The 16,734-nt window shown below is 44.6% G+C and overlaps 1 long non-coding RNA gene across 1 annotated transcript; it reads left to right on the top strand.

Annotated features, from left to right (window-relative positions):
- Nucleotides 1–6,748: 6,748 nt before the first annotated feature.
- LOC149855452 (uncharacterized) lies at nt 6,749–15,250 on the top strand. The gene is made up of 3 exons (XR_016438412.1): nt 6,749–6,876; nt 9,576–9,649; nt 14,704–15,250. It is a non-coding gene; the product is annotated as an uncharacterized LOC149855452 (long non-coding RNA).
- The last annotated feature ends 1,484 nt before the right edge of the window (nt 15,251–16,734 follow it).

Raw genomic sequence — 16,734 nt, 5'->3', positions numbered from 1 at the left:
GGACCCATTTGGAAACATAGATGGCCATTCACAACCCAGTAAATAGTTTAAATAGAAAGCAGCCCCCTGGTCCTACCAGTGCCCCTCACTCCTGACCTGCTGTCCCCACCCCCAGGCTCCAGTCCCCAACTGTGGGGCAAGGGGTAGGTATGTGAGGAGTATGGGGGGGGGCAAGCAGCCCCTTGCAAGCTGGAGCTCTGCCAGCCTGCAAGGGAAACCCACGTTTTCTAACATTTTTCTCCTTTAAAGGAGAACCCATTTTTAAAAATTTGTGCATAACCCTTTCATATATTCTTGGACCCACTTTTGGATTCTGACCCACGGGTTGAGAAAAGCTGCCCTAGATCACTTTGCCCAATCCTGTCTCTCAATAACATCAGCATTGTAACAGGCCTGAGTCCAGCTAACAGCTCTGCAGCTCTCACCATGCTGCGCAGGATGGTGATTATTGGCTTGAAATGCATACTCTCCTGCTGCTTCACTTGAGATTAAGGAGATTTCCTCTTACCTAGTAGCAGCATAAGATCCATGACACACACTTGAGCAGTTTTGAACCCTCCCAATAGAGGGGAGTGGTGCAGTCTGTTGGAAAAATATATGAAAGCTACTGATTGCTAAGTTGCATGCAGCTGGAAAGGGGAAAAAGACCTGTTGTTGATTCACCTACTTGGTTCATCAGTCACCACTTACTCCCGGAAAGGCCACTGAGGTCACAACTACCTCAGCAGGGGTGCAGTGCTGCAGAGAAGTCATTATCTCTTGAACTATGCTCAGAGTATCATAGATTCACAGTACCGAGAAAGCTTATTAGGCTCAGTACTATCAGCCAGCGAAGGACTGATCCCTTCAGGACATTTGCTGTGTGGCGTCATGCAGTCTGGTTTTAGGTATCTTGAGTAATGGGCTTCCAGCTGCATCCCTTGAGGCTCTATTCAACAGCTTATTACATCTCACTAACAGCATTGTTTTCCTGATGCCCAACCTACCTTCTCATTTGCTTATTTACATCCATGTGCCCTGTGCCTTCTCACTGACACAGTAAATTTCACAGCACAAAGCAGACCATTTACAGGGGCTAATACTGTTAATATTAATAGTCCATAATCTAGTAGCGCTCGTCTGAAATTGGTCGCTACTGTTTTAGGCACAGTGAATATACCTATGTATGTGAACACATGCGCACGCATGCCTGCAATATGAGACATGCTCATAGCCGGGGCACTTCCAGCTTGAACGAACAAAATGGGCCAAAGGAATATTGGAAAATGGAGACCCGGAGAGATGAAGTGGCTGGTCTGAGTCTCTGGCCTGGTTCCACACTCACCAGACCACACTGCATGCTGTGTTTGCTCCCTTCTGTCCCCTTGTGCTTTCCTTTGTCAGCACTGAGTTCTGGGGCATGTAGAGATCATTAGTCCCTTTCAGTTTGGGTAAGCAGTGTCTCACTGAAGCAGCTTCTTTTTCTCTTCTATCTGGAACCACTATCTGTCTTTTGTAGTTGTTTGCTTTGCCTTTTTGCTTGGTGAATCATCAGCCTGCTCTTTACAGTGAAGGAATTCAAAGGAAAGCCACACAGGAGTGAGCAATGATTACCCCTCTCACTCTTGCACTTGGACAGTGATACAAGATGGCAGATGGCTGTTTTATGTGCAGCTGTGCTGATGGGTGTTAGATACAGGGCTCCCAACCTCCTTTCCACCCAGATGAGAGAAGATTGGACCTTGAAGCATTCAGTGGCAAAGAGGCTGCAGACAACCTCCTATCACCTTCTATTCTCATCCTGCTTGGCATTTCCTTGGCTAGGTCCAAAGCAGAAGAGTCACAAAGAACTCCTTTGAAGTGAATGATCAGGCATCAAACAGCAAGAGAGACTTACAAAGTAGCCACACTCCAACTGGTCCGGATACTTGCTGGGAGATTTTGGTTTGACTTGAAGCAGTTTTAATAAGGGCCTAGAGAGATGGCTTACAGATTACACAAGGATCCAGAGCAGACAAATATGCAGCTATCCAAAGGTAACTGCACACAGGAGGTGTTACAATAGTGCCTTGTTACCAGGTGGCAAGGGGATATATAATAGGTAGTTGGTATAACTTGTGAACAGACAACACCTACACCAGTGTAACTCATTGGTGTAGTTTTATCCTGGGTTAAATCTCAGAGCAAGTCTACACCCAGTTTGACTAAGTCTAGGCCTGTGCATTGTCTGTCTGCTCCTTGTTTAAACCTTGGTATAAATGTGCAAAGTGTCTCAGCTATAAGTTATTTGATACAACCCCATTTGTATGTAAAACTCAGGTAAAATGGTAAAATAATAATGCATGGGGTACTGGGCACCCCGAACACTGAGGCTCTCTCACAGTACCTAGGACACAAGAAGTCAGTGCAGCTATAGTAGAAGCCTACGGTGTACTAATTAGCCAACCTGCTGAAACTGTGCCCTGAGGACTACTGTTTGGAGGTGGTAGTTTGAAGGACATTCAAGGCGAGCCCTTCTAAAAGAGGATGTTACCGATTACTGCCAGATACGATGGTGATTTTTGTGATGTGGGAACTTGTCCACTAGGACCTGGGCTTGAGACTTCCGTCTTGTTCTGTCAGGGGCTACAAAAGATTTGGGGGCCTCTTTAATGGGGTAAGGTGGGATGCTTCAGGATGTAGGCTTCGGCCTTCAGAAACCTTGGAAATACCTGTGGAGACTTAACCAAGTGCTGTAGAATACCCTCACGCAGTATCATGAAAAGACCTTCCCTCTAAAGATGGACTCAGAGGAGCTTCTAAAATGCACCCCTTCTTTTTTACTTGTTCTTTCTGAGGAATGGGAATCCTCTGAGGTGCCTTCATCGCAATCCTGGCTAGCTGCCAGCTTAGCAGCCTAATAAAAAACACGGTGCTGTCCCAGTGTGATGGGTTTGAATGCAGGGCATTAAAAAAAAAAAAATGCATACACACCGAGAAATCAGTGTTATAGATTAACTAACTGGGGCGCTCATCAGAATTCATACATCTTGGATAATTACTCCATCTCAATGGGGAGAAGTTATTCATTTCTGCCTGCGCTTTGGCACAGCCTGCTGAATCAGGAGTCTCCTTCCTCAGCCCAAATTGATTAGGTTACACCAAATCACTCCATTTTTTTTTACCACTCATCCCCTTTGACACAGATGCAGCTGTACTCCTCTCTTCTCTTGTTCTTCTCCATGGCAAGGAAAGATTGGCTCTTCTCTCGCTGCCCATAAAAATGAGATTTGATTTGATTTACATGAAGACTCACTGAGCTAATTTTGTTATGATTAACTGGACTCCAATAGACATTTGTATCTTTGGAGCCCTGTGCTAACAATGCACGCCCTGCCATGAGCTGTTCTGGAATATGTGTCCACACACAGTTATTCTTATAGCTTAATGGAGTGTGGGTATGACTGCATGTGGGAGAAAGGTAAAGATATGCCATCCCCTCCTACTCCACTCCATGAAGGATGTAACCCAGACACATTTTAGATACCAAACGAAGAAGCTTTTAAAATGTGGTTTGCATGTTTGCTGACACAGTGAAAGGGCCAGAGACTGGCTGGCTCCTCTCTTAAGCCAGCAATCCACGTCAATGTTTTCTGTACAGTGGGTCACCTTTGAACTAAAACAGAGTTGGGGCCCCTTTGCTAGGGAGAGTTGAACAATTATCATTTTCACCTGAAGGAAATGGGGAGTCTCTTTATTTTCATTTGCTTTATACTATATCTTTAACCAAATGCCTTTCCCCAGCTTCAATGTATTATTGCTGCAAATGAAAAATACAGTTGCTTAAGGGAGAAACCAAAACTAGAGGTGGATTATTGCTTCCAACCATAAAAAACAAATAGTAAGGAATGAAAATAGACCCAAAGACTATCCCAAATCACAGTTTTTGTTTTGCCCCAAAAGCCCTGGTAAATAGATGCATCATGAAACATATCCTAAAGGTAGCCGTATTCAGATATTTCAGCAAATGCGAGTCTTTTCCACTGAAAGGCCTAAAATCCAAGTGTTGTAAAGGGCAGTAGCTATAGAGAGAGCGGCTACATGCAAATTGACCTTACACTTTTAAAAAAATGACCTGCTTGTTTTGGGTGCCTGACATTACACAGCTTTAGGGCTGTTTGGTTTCTCAGAGCTCCTAGTGCCTTCATCTGAGTTGCTGGGTAGTTAGGGCCTGTAAGAACTAAGCTTCAATCTGGAAATTAAGCAAGATGCCATTTCTGAAAAATGTTGACTTGACTGGATGGGGGAAGTCAAACCATCCTGCGCATTCTCTGTGGTCCTGAACATGTTCTCCAAATGGAGGAAATGAGACCATAGGGAAAGAGGGGGGCTGGCCACGGAGTTTGGCTTTGGTGACCTGGTATGTTCAAGCTGCAGCTCTCACCCTCATTTGCATTCCATGTGCTACAACCAGGACTCATCTCAAATAGGTTCAAAATCCAGTGTACAACGGATGGAGAAGGAGTCTCCTAATTCAGAATCCAGTTCCCAGTTACAAGAAGTTTTGGCCAGATCCTCCACCAATTTCAATCCACATGCACCCACCCATTCTAAAGGGAACCATGCTGAGCCTTGCAAGCTGCGTGTCTGGTTTTCTTTGTTCAGGACCTGAACATGAGAGACTGTATACAACTGAAATATATGCTTGAAGACAAGAATTAGGTAGTGGTGAGATCATATGGCAAAGAAAAAGCATTTTTACAACACAACTGCACAAACTTTAAGGACGCTGGAGTCATTTGCAGTTCCATAGTCCCTAGAACAGTTTAGTTTCTCCTCTTAGTTTCCACTTTGTTTGCTATGGCTACATTGAACTAAATTACCTCGGGAGACTCCCTTGAGAAGAGCAAGTGAATGATTGGGCTGACATTTCCTGGTCTGCGGACAAATCCAAAGGTTCCAGTTCTCAGTCTACTTGAGCCTTCTTCAAGCATAGCTCTCACTGAAGACTGGCAAGCAAAATCCCAGAAGGAGTTTAAGAGCCTGGGATTGAGTACAGGCATCGGGCTCCTTTTGAGCTGTCATAGTCATCTAAGCAGGGGTTTTTCTCCCCCGGCTGGATGGATGAGACTACAGATGGTATACACCCTGGGCAGTGGCTCATAGGCCACTCCATTTTAGTCTCCACTTCAGTGCAGAGGGTGTATGGGAGGAAAGGTCATGTCTAGTGTGTTGGGGCAAATCAGTCATCCTTGCTTGCTAGAATAACCCACAGAAGTGGAGAGACTTTACTATCAGGTACAGCTTTGAGCAGCCCTGAAGCTGCTTCTTCTCAAGACCAGCTCAGTTGTCTAAAGGTCAGAGGGGTGCAATGGTGGCTGCCACCCAAGGTGGTATCAAATGCCACAGCAGCAAATGGGAAGTACTGAGGAAATGGACTTAGAAGCAGAAAAAAGGGACGGAGATGGATTCAGGGGAAGACTGAAAAATACCTATGGGGTAATGCTGATAGCACTGGGCTCCCTCTGAAATAAAGGGGCAGGGCATAGGTTCTGTCTGAGGACTCTAATCACTTTCCCTCCTTTTCTACCACTGCACCTTGCCATTTTTACTGATATATTTTTCTTGAATCGCTTAGAAACTCTAGATAAGTCCCTGCTTATAGCTGCAATTTTATCTGTTATAAAATATCTGTTTATATCCATCATCAATTGCTAGTAATTGATCTAGCTAAGCCTAGAAATGTGTGATTTGTCCTCTTTGAACCTCAGGTGAGGTCAACCCAGTACAAATGGAAAATTCCCTTATTTATATTATAGTGTTGCACTTGTTCAGCCATGCCAGGTTGAGGACCACTACTGGCTGACCTGGGACTTGGGCCATAAAGCCACAAGGACTGAACTGTAGCAATACAGAGTATGGATACAGTGTATACAGGCCTACAGAAAAGAAACTCATCAGGCTTACAGGATTTTACTAAAGCAAGTGTTTCACTGCTTGACACTTCTCTTTTTGATCTCTCCATGGCACGAGGAGCGTTAATGCTGAATGGGTTTGTCTGACACTCGGAAATCTTACTGAAAATACAGACTGCATAAGAGGACTTCAGGGCATGAAGAATGGGTTGTCTTGGCCCTTTTGCAGCTTTTGCCCCACCAGTCAAAATTGGGAGGTGGAAGGGAACTGGAGCAATCCCATCAGAGTGCTCTTCATGCTGCTGTGAGAGCCACTGGTGTGAGAAGGAGCAGTTGCTCAGCACCTAGATGTTGTCACCTTGGGAAGATCCATTATTGGAAAACACCACAGAAAAGGTGCATTTATGTAAACATTAAAAAGTGAAGCCTGTGGAGTCCAGAGTGATCCATCTTTTAAATCTAGGTTTTATAGCATTATTATGTGAGACAGTCTCATAAAGAGCTCTCTGTAGATGTTATTACATCGCGTTGTGGCTTTGGAAAGTGAGCTGAAGAAGCTGTGAGTTTGTGCAACAGCACATGTTAGCATGAGTTATAATATGTCAGGGGCCCTGTGTTAACGATCAGAGAACCTATTCAGCTCCTTTAAGGTTAATCAACTCTGCATTTGTGTCAGGTGTAATGTCTAATTAAAATGATGGAAGGGGTGCGAATGCCTCCTGGCAGAGGAGGGAAATGGCACAAAGAGGCAGCGTCAGTGCCATATTGGTTTGGAAAATCAATAAGAGGAGCTCATTTTATCCCAGTGTATCTGTGCATTTGCCATTCAGCGGCTCATTTGAAAAGGTGCCAACTGGCTGCCTGGGAGGCTGGAAGCTGCAGTGTTTCAAAGTGCTTAAAAGGAAATATTGCTGGGGGGGCACAGGGATGCCTCAGGAGTGGAAAGCAGGACCAGAAGAGGTGGACTAAGGTGCCACGATGACATCAAGGAGCAAGGAAGCAGGTACTACATAAAGGAGAGGGACTTGAAAAACAAACTGGATTTTTGAAGTGATGGGAAAGGAAAAGAAAAATGGACACAAAGTGAAGGACTGGAAAGATGGAGGCTTAAAAAACCTGGGTGGTTGGGTAGGAAGTAGGCCTGCCTATAGTGTTTGGCATTAAAGACTATAATGATCTGCACTGACTTACCTTCTTAACAGGAAATGTAGGCATTATTGCAAATAAATGTGTAACTGGGTGTATTTATTTATGGGGGGAAAAAAAACCCGGATGCATTTTAGAGCTGGTTAAAAAAAATTGGATAAAAGGAACATTTTTGCAGGATGTTTTTTTTTTTTCTTTTTGGTTTATATTATCTAAACCAGAAAATGAAAAAAAATATATAAGGATTTTTTTTTGTGGTTTTACATTGTATTTTGTTTCAAGGTTTGATTTCTCATCGAAAGACTTGAAAACAAAATCATGGGGAAATTCAAAACTGCTTTTGTCCCCCCCGCCCCCCCCTCCCAAAAAAGATAAAATACAATTGAAGGAAAAAGAACATTGGCATTTTTAGAAGTGTTATAAATGTTTAACAGCCACCACTAATGTGTTTCTGGATGGGTGTATAGCCCTCCATATGCATAGTTACAAATATAGAGCAATCTCTATACATAGATCAATAATTCTTCATTTAGGCAATGCTACTTTTCTGCAGAAAAAGACAAAAAAAAGATATTTGCTCATTATACCCACAAACGTTTAACACCACTGAATTTTAATGGCATTTAGCTATTAATAATTTTGGAGGGGAAAGCTTCTTGTTTTTGTTTTCTCCCTTTATGCTTTTGAAAATCCCACCCAAAGGGGTCCCCTCCCCACCCATTGGCCCTGTATATAACCAAATATGCATGTCCTAAATGAAGAATTTGGCAAAGAAGAATCTATTAGTGAAAGCTGTTACATCCTGGGCATGCACAATAGCTGCATTTTACCAGCACATTCATTGCTCTAATATCAAGATGCTTATCTTGCTGGGATCCTATAACCCCAGCTGACTTCCTGCCCTTTGGGCAGGGGGCTGGACTCGATGATCTCCCAAGGTCCCTTCCAGCCCTGATGTCTATGAAATCTGGAAATCTTCAACGAGCTTAGAGAGCTAAAGGGTCCATGGCAGTGTCTCCGAACCCCTGGAGAAAACCAATCCAACATGGTAACATAGGTGGTATTGGATCTCCTGGTTGGTAATGAACATCTGATGCTTTATCCAATGTAGCATTAAAAGACTCCAGCAGTAAGGAGTCTGCAAAATTTCCCTGGGTCATTATTCCATAACAAGGAATGCTGCATCTTCAGGAATGGGGAAAGCCTTTTGCAAATGTGAGACTGAAACAACTTCTATGAAGCAGCTCAACAGGCTTGAAAAGGAGCTTGCTTTTCCTAATGTACCTCTGCATGTGTCCTGACCTCTTGGCCCAATTACTTCAGGGTGCTATTGCTGGAAAACTGGGTCCTTGGTATCTAGTGTCTGTGGTGTGGGGTGAATATCTGCGATCAGGAGAACTGAATACTATGTTCTTAAACAACTTATCTGAGGCTCAGGCCAAAATTACTGAATTAGCAAATCATGAACCAGAAAATTTATCTGGGGCCCAAAATCTGAGATTGAAGAGAAAATATTCTGGGATTATTTCCTTTTGTGACCTTTAAGTGCCCTAGACAATGGCAGAATCTTTCCGAGAGCTCCTTAGGCTGAAATTAATTTATGCCTGACAGTGATTAAAGGAGAAAGTGAGTAGAGATGGAAATTAACAAATCCGTCTTTATTGCTGAGATCCCATTATGGAGAGGGAGAAATCAGCATCATGGGTGTCAGCTGCAATCTGGTGCACACTTTAAGCAGCCCGCCCTGCCTGGTAAATGTCCTTGGATGAATGGCTATGCCTGTCATCCTGGCTTTCCCCCAGATGAGTCAATTTCTAGAATGTGGAAGAGAATTGGGGATGTCAAAGAAAATGTATTTAGCATGGGACTGATTTCAGGGCATGGCGTGAACTCCACTTTGGGCTGCATGACAGCTGTCTTAACGCCTTAGCACAAAGACTTGAGGTAGGATCCATCAAATGAGGCCAGATGGGAGATGGAGAGGTAATAGTTATTATTTCAGCTAGATGCCTACCCAGAAGGACTTCCATGATTATGGAAGGGGAGTTGTGTGGGGGTGGGGCAGGCCTTGTAACCTCACAGTGTTCATCCATCCTGCTTCCTCTTTCACTGATCCTGGTAAGTGAAGTCTCAGCACACGTGCTATGAAGAACTCACAGGTGATGACTGGAGAGGTGGCTAGTTGCAATATGTTATTTCGTTTTCTTTCAGCTACTGTCATCAGATAAAATACATTCCCTGCTGCTACTTTTCCATGTAAGCAATTGCTGTAGGTGCCGCCACATATGGGATGATCAGGAAACTGGGGTTGCACAGTTGTGATCAGGAACAGAGATGTCCATGGGACAATCAAACTGTTCAGAGGCATACCACATTATGAATACTTTGCCAATCTTTGTTCTGAGCACCTTGGTGACCCATCTGCTTTGGTGGATCACTGTATTTGTGATAACAGCATATACCTGCTTGGTCAATAAATGGTAGTATGCTTATGAGCTCTAGGCTCAACTATTGAAATGTCTAATGCAGGTGCTTCCTCTTCCCTTCCTTCCCAAGTTCTGCAGATTGAAAAGATGTCTCAGTACATCAGTGAGGGAGATTGATTCACCTGTTCTATTCCTGGAAACAAGGTAACTTGTTCTGCTTTAAAACATATCTATCTATCTATCTATCTGACACAGACCATATTTGGCACTGTAAAATATATACATTTTTTTTTAAATGGAGGGGGGAAGAAGATTCTCTGCTTTGGACCAGAAATATGAATTTGTGTAAATTAAATTATAGAAAGGAAGAAGGCTAGAATTCGGAAAAGACTAGTTCCAAGGCTAAGTTTCAGTCAGTGACCTTCCTTGATTTCACTGGGCCTGAAAGCTGCCCTCAGACATGCACAGGGGTCTGCTTAATTAATCTTTCCCCTATTTTATAATAAATAGAGCTAATGAAAAGGAGTAGGAAAATGGAGCAAGCAAGGGGGAAAAAATACCCTTTCAGTGGAAATGTGCTGCAAATTGAAGCCTAAGTGAGCACGAGAGCAATTATGGCACAAGTTGACTGCAGTAGGGGTATGAGGGGCAGGCCTGGCAAAAGATTTAGTAGCTGATATGCACAGAGGGAGTTGGGAAAGCATTTGGAGAATTATTTCGATGATATATAGGACGTAGGAATGTTAGTGGTACCAACAAAGTCATTAATAAGGAGCTGGTGGGGGAAGAAGTTGATTGCATTAATGGTGTGATAGATTACCAAAATAATAGTAGTAAAAGAAGAAATGGGTTAAAATACAACATTAAAGGGACCAGATACTGAGAAGTGTTAGTGACAGTGCAAGGATGGGTCAGGGTAGTTGTCTTTGCTTGTGAATATAAATAGTTTTCAGAGATCTATATATTACAAGGTAAGATCCTTACCTATTTTTAATATTTTCATGTTTAGAAGCTCAGTCCAGCTTCCACTAAAGTTAAGGAAATCCTTCCATGGGTATGAATGGAAAATGGATTGAACTATCCAACCTGAGACACTGTGTGATTTTTCAGTAGCATTGGGCATCAGCAGTTGTCTCCAGGATGGGTTAATGTCAGTAAGTTGAAAGCTGGTCCTCATGGAAGGACACAGGAGTATGGAGATGTTTAGGAAATACAGATTCCTCTACTGATTTCAATGGGTTACAGAAATAAGTTTGAAAATGCACCTGTTATAACAGTAGTAGCTGTAACAATAGCTCTGACAGGAGGGAAGAGCCCTGTTCATCTCAGTGAGGTGCTAATCCCACTCTACTGCCAGCCCAAGATCAAAAGAGTACTTTGTGTGTCAGGAGGGAAAGAGTAGATTAGGCCTAGACCTCCCACCTAAGCAGAGGTCAACCAGCTCAAGGTGTCTCCCTGCTCAAGAGACACTGCCCAACTTCAGTGGAGAAGACTTCTTGCTGTTGCTTGCAGCAGTAGGCCAGTGCTGCTGTCCTTTAGGAGGAGAAGGCCACCCCACTGACTCTCCTAGTGAAGAGACAGTATGGGGAGGCTATATTGCAGTGTGTCTGGGGATGCAGATAGCTTTCTCTTGGCCTTGACTACCGCCAAAAGTCTAATGAGGATGGCCTCATACACCCTGGTCAGGATTTTCTTCATTCACATGGCCCTAGAAAACGAAGCTTCCCTGGCAACACTACCCCCCATTCTTTGCCTTTCAGTGCAGGATGCTGTCTGCACAGAGACTGAATTAACCTCATGGTTAGCATTATGCCTTCTTGCTGGAGTCTGGGCAATTACAAGGTCGGCTTGCCAACTGACAGGAAACAGAAGGACACAGAGAAAAGCAGAACAGCCAAAGGAGTGTGAGGGGTAGGGAGTCTTTCTCCTGCAACGTGCCATCGAAAGGGTCTCATGTTGTACCAGCCTCCAGAGGAATTAAACGGATAAATAAATAAATAAAGAGAACAAGGCGCTCCTTACAAACAAGAACATTTGTCTGCATTTATTAACATTTCCAGCGTGGATTTAAATCTCAGCAAAGTGTTCCTGCCTACACGTAGCCCAGCACATTGCGTGAAACCTCTCGTTAAGTTCCATACGAGCCATCTTTTCAGTGCGTCCTCCAGGGGAATCTTCAAACAGATTTCATAATCTCGCTGATAAATGGCTCTTTTGCAAAACACTATTTACATTCCAGCACCAGAAAGGTTGGCAACTTTTTCTTTTTTTTTTCCTCTCTTTCTTTTAACAATCTCCTCCTTGCAGCTTCAGGGCTGGGTTCCTCACGCCTCCAAGGAAGGAGTCACTCATTGATTCCTTCAGTGAGAACCGGGAGAATGCCTTTCCTCCCCACTCCCCCACCCCAATACACCCCTGTCCAGGGGTTCACTGGGGACAGTATTGAATTCCTTAGTTTCTAATGAGTTACTAACTCATTGGTCTGGATTGGAGATTCTGTGGGTTTCTTCTAAACAGGAAGCAAGGCTGGGGTTGAGGATAGATGTAGGAAGTAGGATTCAGGAAATCTGGGTTCCTGGCTTTGCTTCAGGTATCCTCTGTGAGCTTATGCAAGTGATTGTTTCTCTCCGTCTCAACTCCTGGCCTGTGAAAAAGGGATCAACAAGACTGCCTTTCCATCTATTTGTCCTGTCTGTTTAGATAACAAGACAATCTCTATTCCAGAGAATTGCAGTGTACAGCATACCACACAGTAGGATGCCAGTCTAGGTCAGGACCTCTGGGCACTGCTATAATGCAAAAAAGTAAGAGCTGAATTAGCACCTTGCAATCCACCCAGAGGAAGGAACAGCATGGCAGCATCACAGTTTGGTCCCTACTTTTCATTTGCTCCGTGAGAGGCATAAATTGCTTTAGGACCTTTCCTTGTTACCAATCACTTAGATCTCCATGCTGGCCAGCATTTCAGAGGACAGAGCTCTGGAAACATCCTCTCTCCACCCACCCACAGAAAGCAAGAATAGGAGGTGAACTGTAGCTGCTCCACAACTCCATGTTCCCCAAATGGTGTCACCAATAGCCTGTGTAGATGACTTAATACATTGGAAAGGGTGTTGTAGTCTCTTCCTAGACATATACAATGCATCTGAACCCTTAGTAGTAATATAATAATGAGCACGCCAGAAATGCACCAGTAGGTCACTACAGATAACCATATATTAGTTTTCATCAGACCCTCTCAAAACTTCTTTGCCAACATTACATGTTTTCTATGCTACTACAAGGTCCTATGAGTAATGAGGTATTAATACATCTGACTACAGATAGATAAACCATGCACACTGAGCATGGCCAGAGAACCTAGCTGCAGATGGTTTGGACATGTAGCTATGTGTCTGCACTGCTAACCCCTTGTCTACATCCCTAAAATAGGCACGTCTGAAGAAATGGCAATAGGTAACAGCATCACACAAAGCTTTTTACGGCATTGTTACACCTTACCTGCGAGCCACACAGATGTTGATTGACTTAGTGCTAGCTTGGAGTTTGGAGAGGTCACACCCTTAGTCTAGAAACCTTCTCTGACTGTCCCTCATCTGCACAGCTGTGACTTGCTCCTAGAGGCCTGGTGAGCAGGGACAGGACTAGGAGCTGGAGCTGTGAGTTGCTTCTAGATAGCTGGTGAGCCAGGACAGGCTTCTATCCCTGCTCTCTGGGCAGGGGTGTGAGATAGTCTGGGATACTGGAGGACTTCAACTTGGGCAGCACATCTGTTGGGGGGTGGCTACACCTTAATGGAACAGGAGCTGGGTTGTGCAGATCAGAGAAGATTTTGCCCTGGAGTGGCGTAACTTTGAGCTGAATAACGAGTGCTGAAAACCACTTTAAGGTGTGAATGTAAGTATTAAGAGCTCCAGGAGCCTCCCAAAATTACCATGTAACGAGGGCCCTAGTTTCAGTCAGAAATTTGCATGTACAAACACCTGAAAGGGGCTCCATTTACCAGTTAACGTGCTGAAATGAAGTTAAATCAATGCACCAGCAGGAGTTTGTTTGTTCCTTTCTTTTTCTTTTCTTTCCTTTTTTTTTAGTGTTGCTCTTAAGGAATAAAGAGGGCACAATCAACAGCTGGTTCAAGTCAGTGCAGCTGCAAATTTCAATACTGATTTACACCACCTAAACCCAGCCTAAGAATATATGTAGTGCAGGGAAATGGGCAGACTCTGCTTTCTTCCATGTGCAGCTATCTCTTGCTGCTGACAGTATAAGAGTCAGCCAGTGCAACAGCCTAGAGGATGGCTTCAGATTCCTGTGTGAATAGCAGATGGTTTCGTGGGTGTGTTATAATGGCACCTGAAAGTCCCGAGTGAGATTCTTGCCCAGTTGTGCTAGGGACATATTTTAAGAGAGTCAGTCAGTAGTCGAAAGAGCTTAGAGTCTATGTAGCAGAGCTGGTTTGGAGTACTCGCTGAAATGCGTTATATCAACTTGGGGAGACATCAGAAAGCGCAGGGAGAATGATATGAGATTTAGTAAGTATAATCTATCAGGAAAGGTTGGAAGAAATTGGTTTGCTTAGTCTAGAGGAAAAAAAGACTGAGGACAGATATAGCAGTTGTTGCATGTAAAAGGTTGCTATTGAGAGGGTGGTGATCAATTGTTCTCTCTGGCCACTGGGGGAAGGACAATCAAAAAGCAACATCATTTCCAACAGTGATTTAGGTTAGGTATGCAGGAAAAATGTCTAATGGTCAGGGCAGGGAGACTGTAGAACAGAGGCTTTGGCACTTCTTTCACTGGGGGCTCGTGGGAGGTGGTCCATCAGGGACAATCGGGGTGTAAGTGATCCTGCTTCAGTGCAGGGGGTTGGATTTGGATCAGAGAACTTCTTAAGATTCCTTGGAGCCCTTTATTTCTGTGACGTCAGAGACGTATGGATTTTGATGGTTTTGACAGGAAAATTGCTGAGGTCTAGGGTAGTCTTTCCAGTCGCACATAGAAACAGAGGGAGTGTGCATGCAATTAAAAACCTGGTAGTTTTGGTCCATAGGCAGACGTGAGAGAATTTCCACGTAATGGAAATGTTTGAAAACTACTTTCAAACCCCCCGGTTCTGTTGTGAAATGGAATTCTCTATTCCCTGGGCAGCTCCATCAAACACATAAAGATGGGAAGAATGAAGTTGGGGGTCCTGTTTTCCTTTCTCTTTGTAACTCACCACTAACCAGAAGAACCCTCTCTCACTTTACTCCTCTCAGTTTAAGCTTGATGCTTCTCTCCCCTTCTCCAAGCAAGTTGGAAGGAAGTGGTTAACCCTGAATGAACTCTGGACAGCTGGTCACTCTCTTCCTCGGGTCAAAAGCTTACCTTTCCATCTCCTGGGAGGCGTCACGTTGGCAAGAGAAGCAGCATGATCATTATCTATTAATGGGGAAGTCAATTAAAAGTCTGCCATTGCAGAATACTTTCTGATGACTCTAATTATCCAATAATTGTATTATCTCATTCAGTGGTGCGACGCGGCACAAGGGCCCACCAGGGGATCTTGGGTGCCCGACTCCTTGGCAGACATCCGTGTGTATTGAGTTCTTTATGGCAGTTTAAAGGGAACTTCTGCTTAATGGACAAGAGCTGAGCCAGGATGGAAGGTGCTGACAGTGAGAAGATGATCTGGTATAATACGCTCTTGCTTCTCTGAGTCTCTATTGAAATGTGGCCCCAGTATGGTGTTGGAAACTGCTTTCCTGCTGAAATTACTGTGTTCGAGGTGAGCCATGAAACTGAGGTCCTCACCCAACTGCAGGAAGAGTCCAGCCTGCAGGCCAAATCAGGCCCACAGCCAACTCCATTTCCCAGCAGCCCCTGTCCATGTTGGTGCAGACAGTTTCCATAGAGACCCCAGCGGTGACAGGGCCAGGACAGTGTGGGGCCAAGGTTTCCATGGAGACTGGCCCCAGCAGCATTGGCAGGGCACATGGCTGGGAGGGGATCTGCTCCAGGGCCAGGACTTTGCAGTGGTGACAGCATGGTCTGAACCCAGGGCAGAATTGCAATCTGTTGCTCACGTGCCCCAGGCAACGGTGTGCAGGCAGCCGGCTGCAGCTCTGCCCTAGCTCTGGACCACAGCGTAACTGCTGCAAGATTGCCGAGTGCAGTGCCGGTGCTGCTGGGCCCTGTCTCTATGGAAACCCTTGCCCCGCCCTATCACAGCCCTGCGCTGCTGGGGTCTCCATGGAAACTGGCCACAGCTGTGTGGGTAGGCGCTGCTGGGAAATGGAGTCCAGCCACCAGCTGAATCTGCCATCTTGTCCACCCCTGTCCTAAGCCCTCTTGGTCACTAATGAGGTTTAAGCTGCAAGTATTTTCATTCCTTTGGACACACATTTGCACAAGGCCTTAGGAGCCCAAGTCCCACCTCTTTCCCACAGTAGATACACGTAAGCAGAAGTATAATTCTCAAAACCGCTGTTCAGTTCCCATAGCCTAGAACACTTAAAATCTGTGGCCCCTTAAGGTTTTGAAGCTAAATGTCCCCAGGCACCTAAAGCAGGCAGGCCTTGGATTTCATTGGTCTTGACACTACTGAGCAAGTTAGGCAGTGATCTTAGACCCAATCTGCATTAACACCATAAGCAGATGTTCCTCTGCCTTTATCATGGAAGGGCTCTGACCCATTAGCCCTACTGAGAACACACCACTGCCTTAGGCAATAACCTGGACGTAGCCAGGGAAGTAGGTTTAATGCCCCCATATACACACCCAGCCTTTAAGCAATAGCTCAGTGGTTAGATCCCCTCACAAAGGGTGTAGGTTCAAGTCCCTCCACTTCCTGAGTAGATTTAGTTTCATTCCTGGCACCTTCCGGGAGACTGCCTAAATCACTTTTCCAGAGCATGCTGGGCTGAGGGTATTCCAAATTCATCTTTTTGTTTTGTTTTTTTTTGAACCTGTTCCACTTTGCTTGGCATCATTAAATATACATTGGGCCAGAGCCTTGGAGAAAAGTTGAGCACAACTCCCTAGCTTAGTAGTTAATACATTCATCTGGAAATGAGGAGACATGTATTCCAGTTCCTGCTGCAGGGCCGCTTTATATATTTCCCACTAAACAAGCTTTGGAAAAAATACAGGAATAGTCCCAGGAGCAGGGGTATTTTGAAAGAAAGGATTGACCTCTCTGCTTGTTTTTGTAAAGAAAAAGTGGTGGGTGCTTGCCTCCCTTCACTTGGGCTCCTGCAGCCCAGACTCAAGCTTCTAAGGCCTGGAGGTGGCTGGGATTTAAAACCCCA

The sequence above is a fragment of the Crocodylus siamensis genome, chromosome 11, assembly GCF_052110815.1.
Source record: "Crocodylus siamensis isolate JL-2025a chromosome 11, ASM5211081v1, whole genome shotgun sequence".
NCBI classification, from domain to species: Eukaryota; Metazoa; Chordata; order Crocodylia; family Crocodylidae; genus Crocodylus; species Crocodylus siamensis.
Note: the sequence above shows the minus strand (reverse complement) of the source record. Positions and strands in the feature narration are given on the sequence as shown.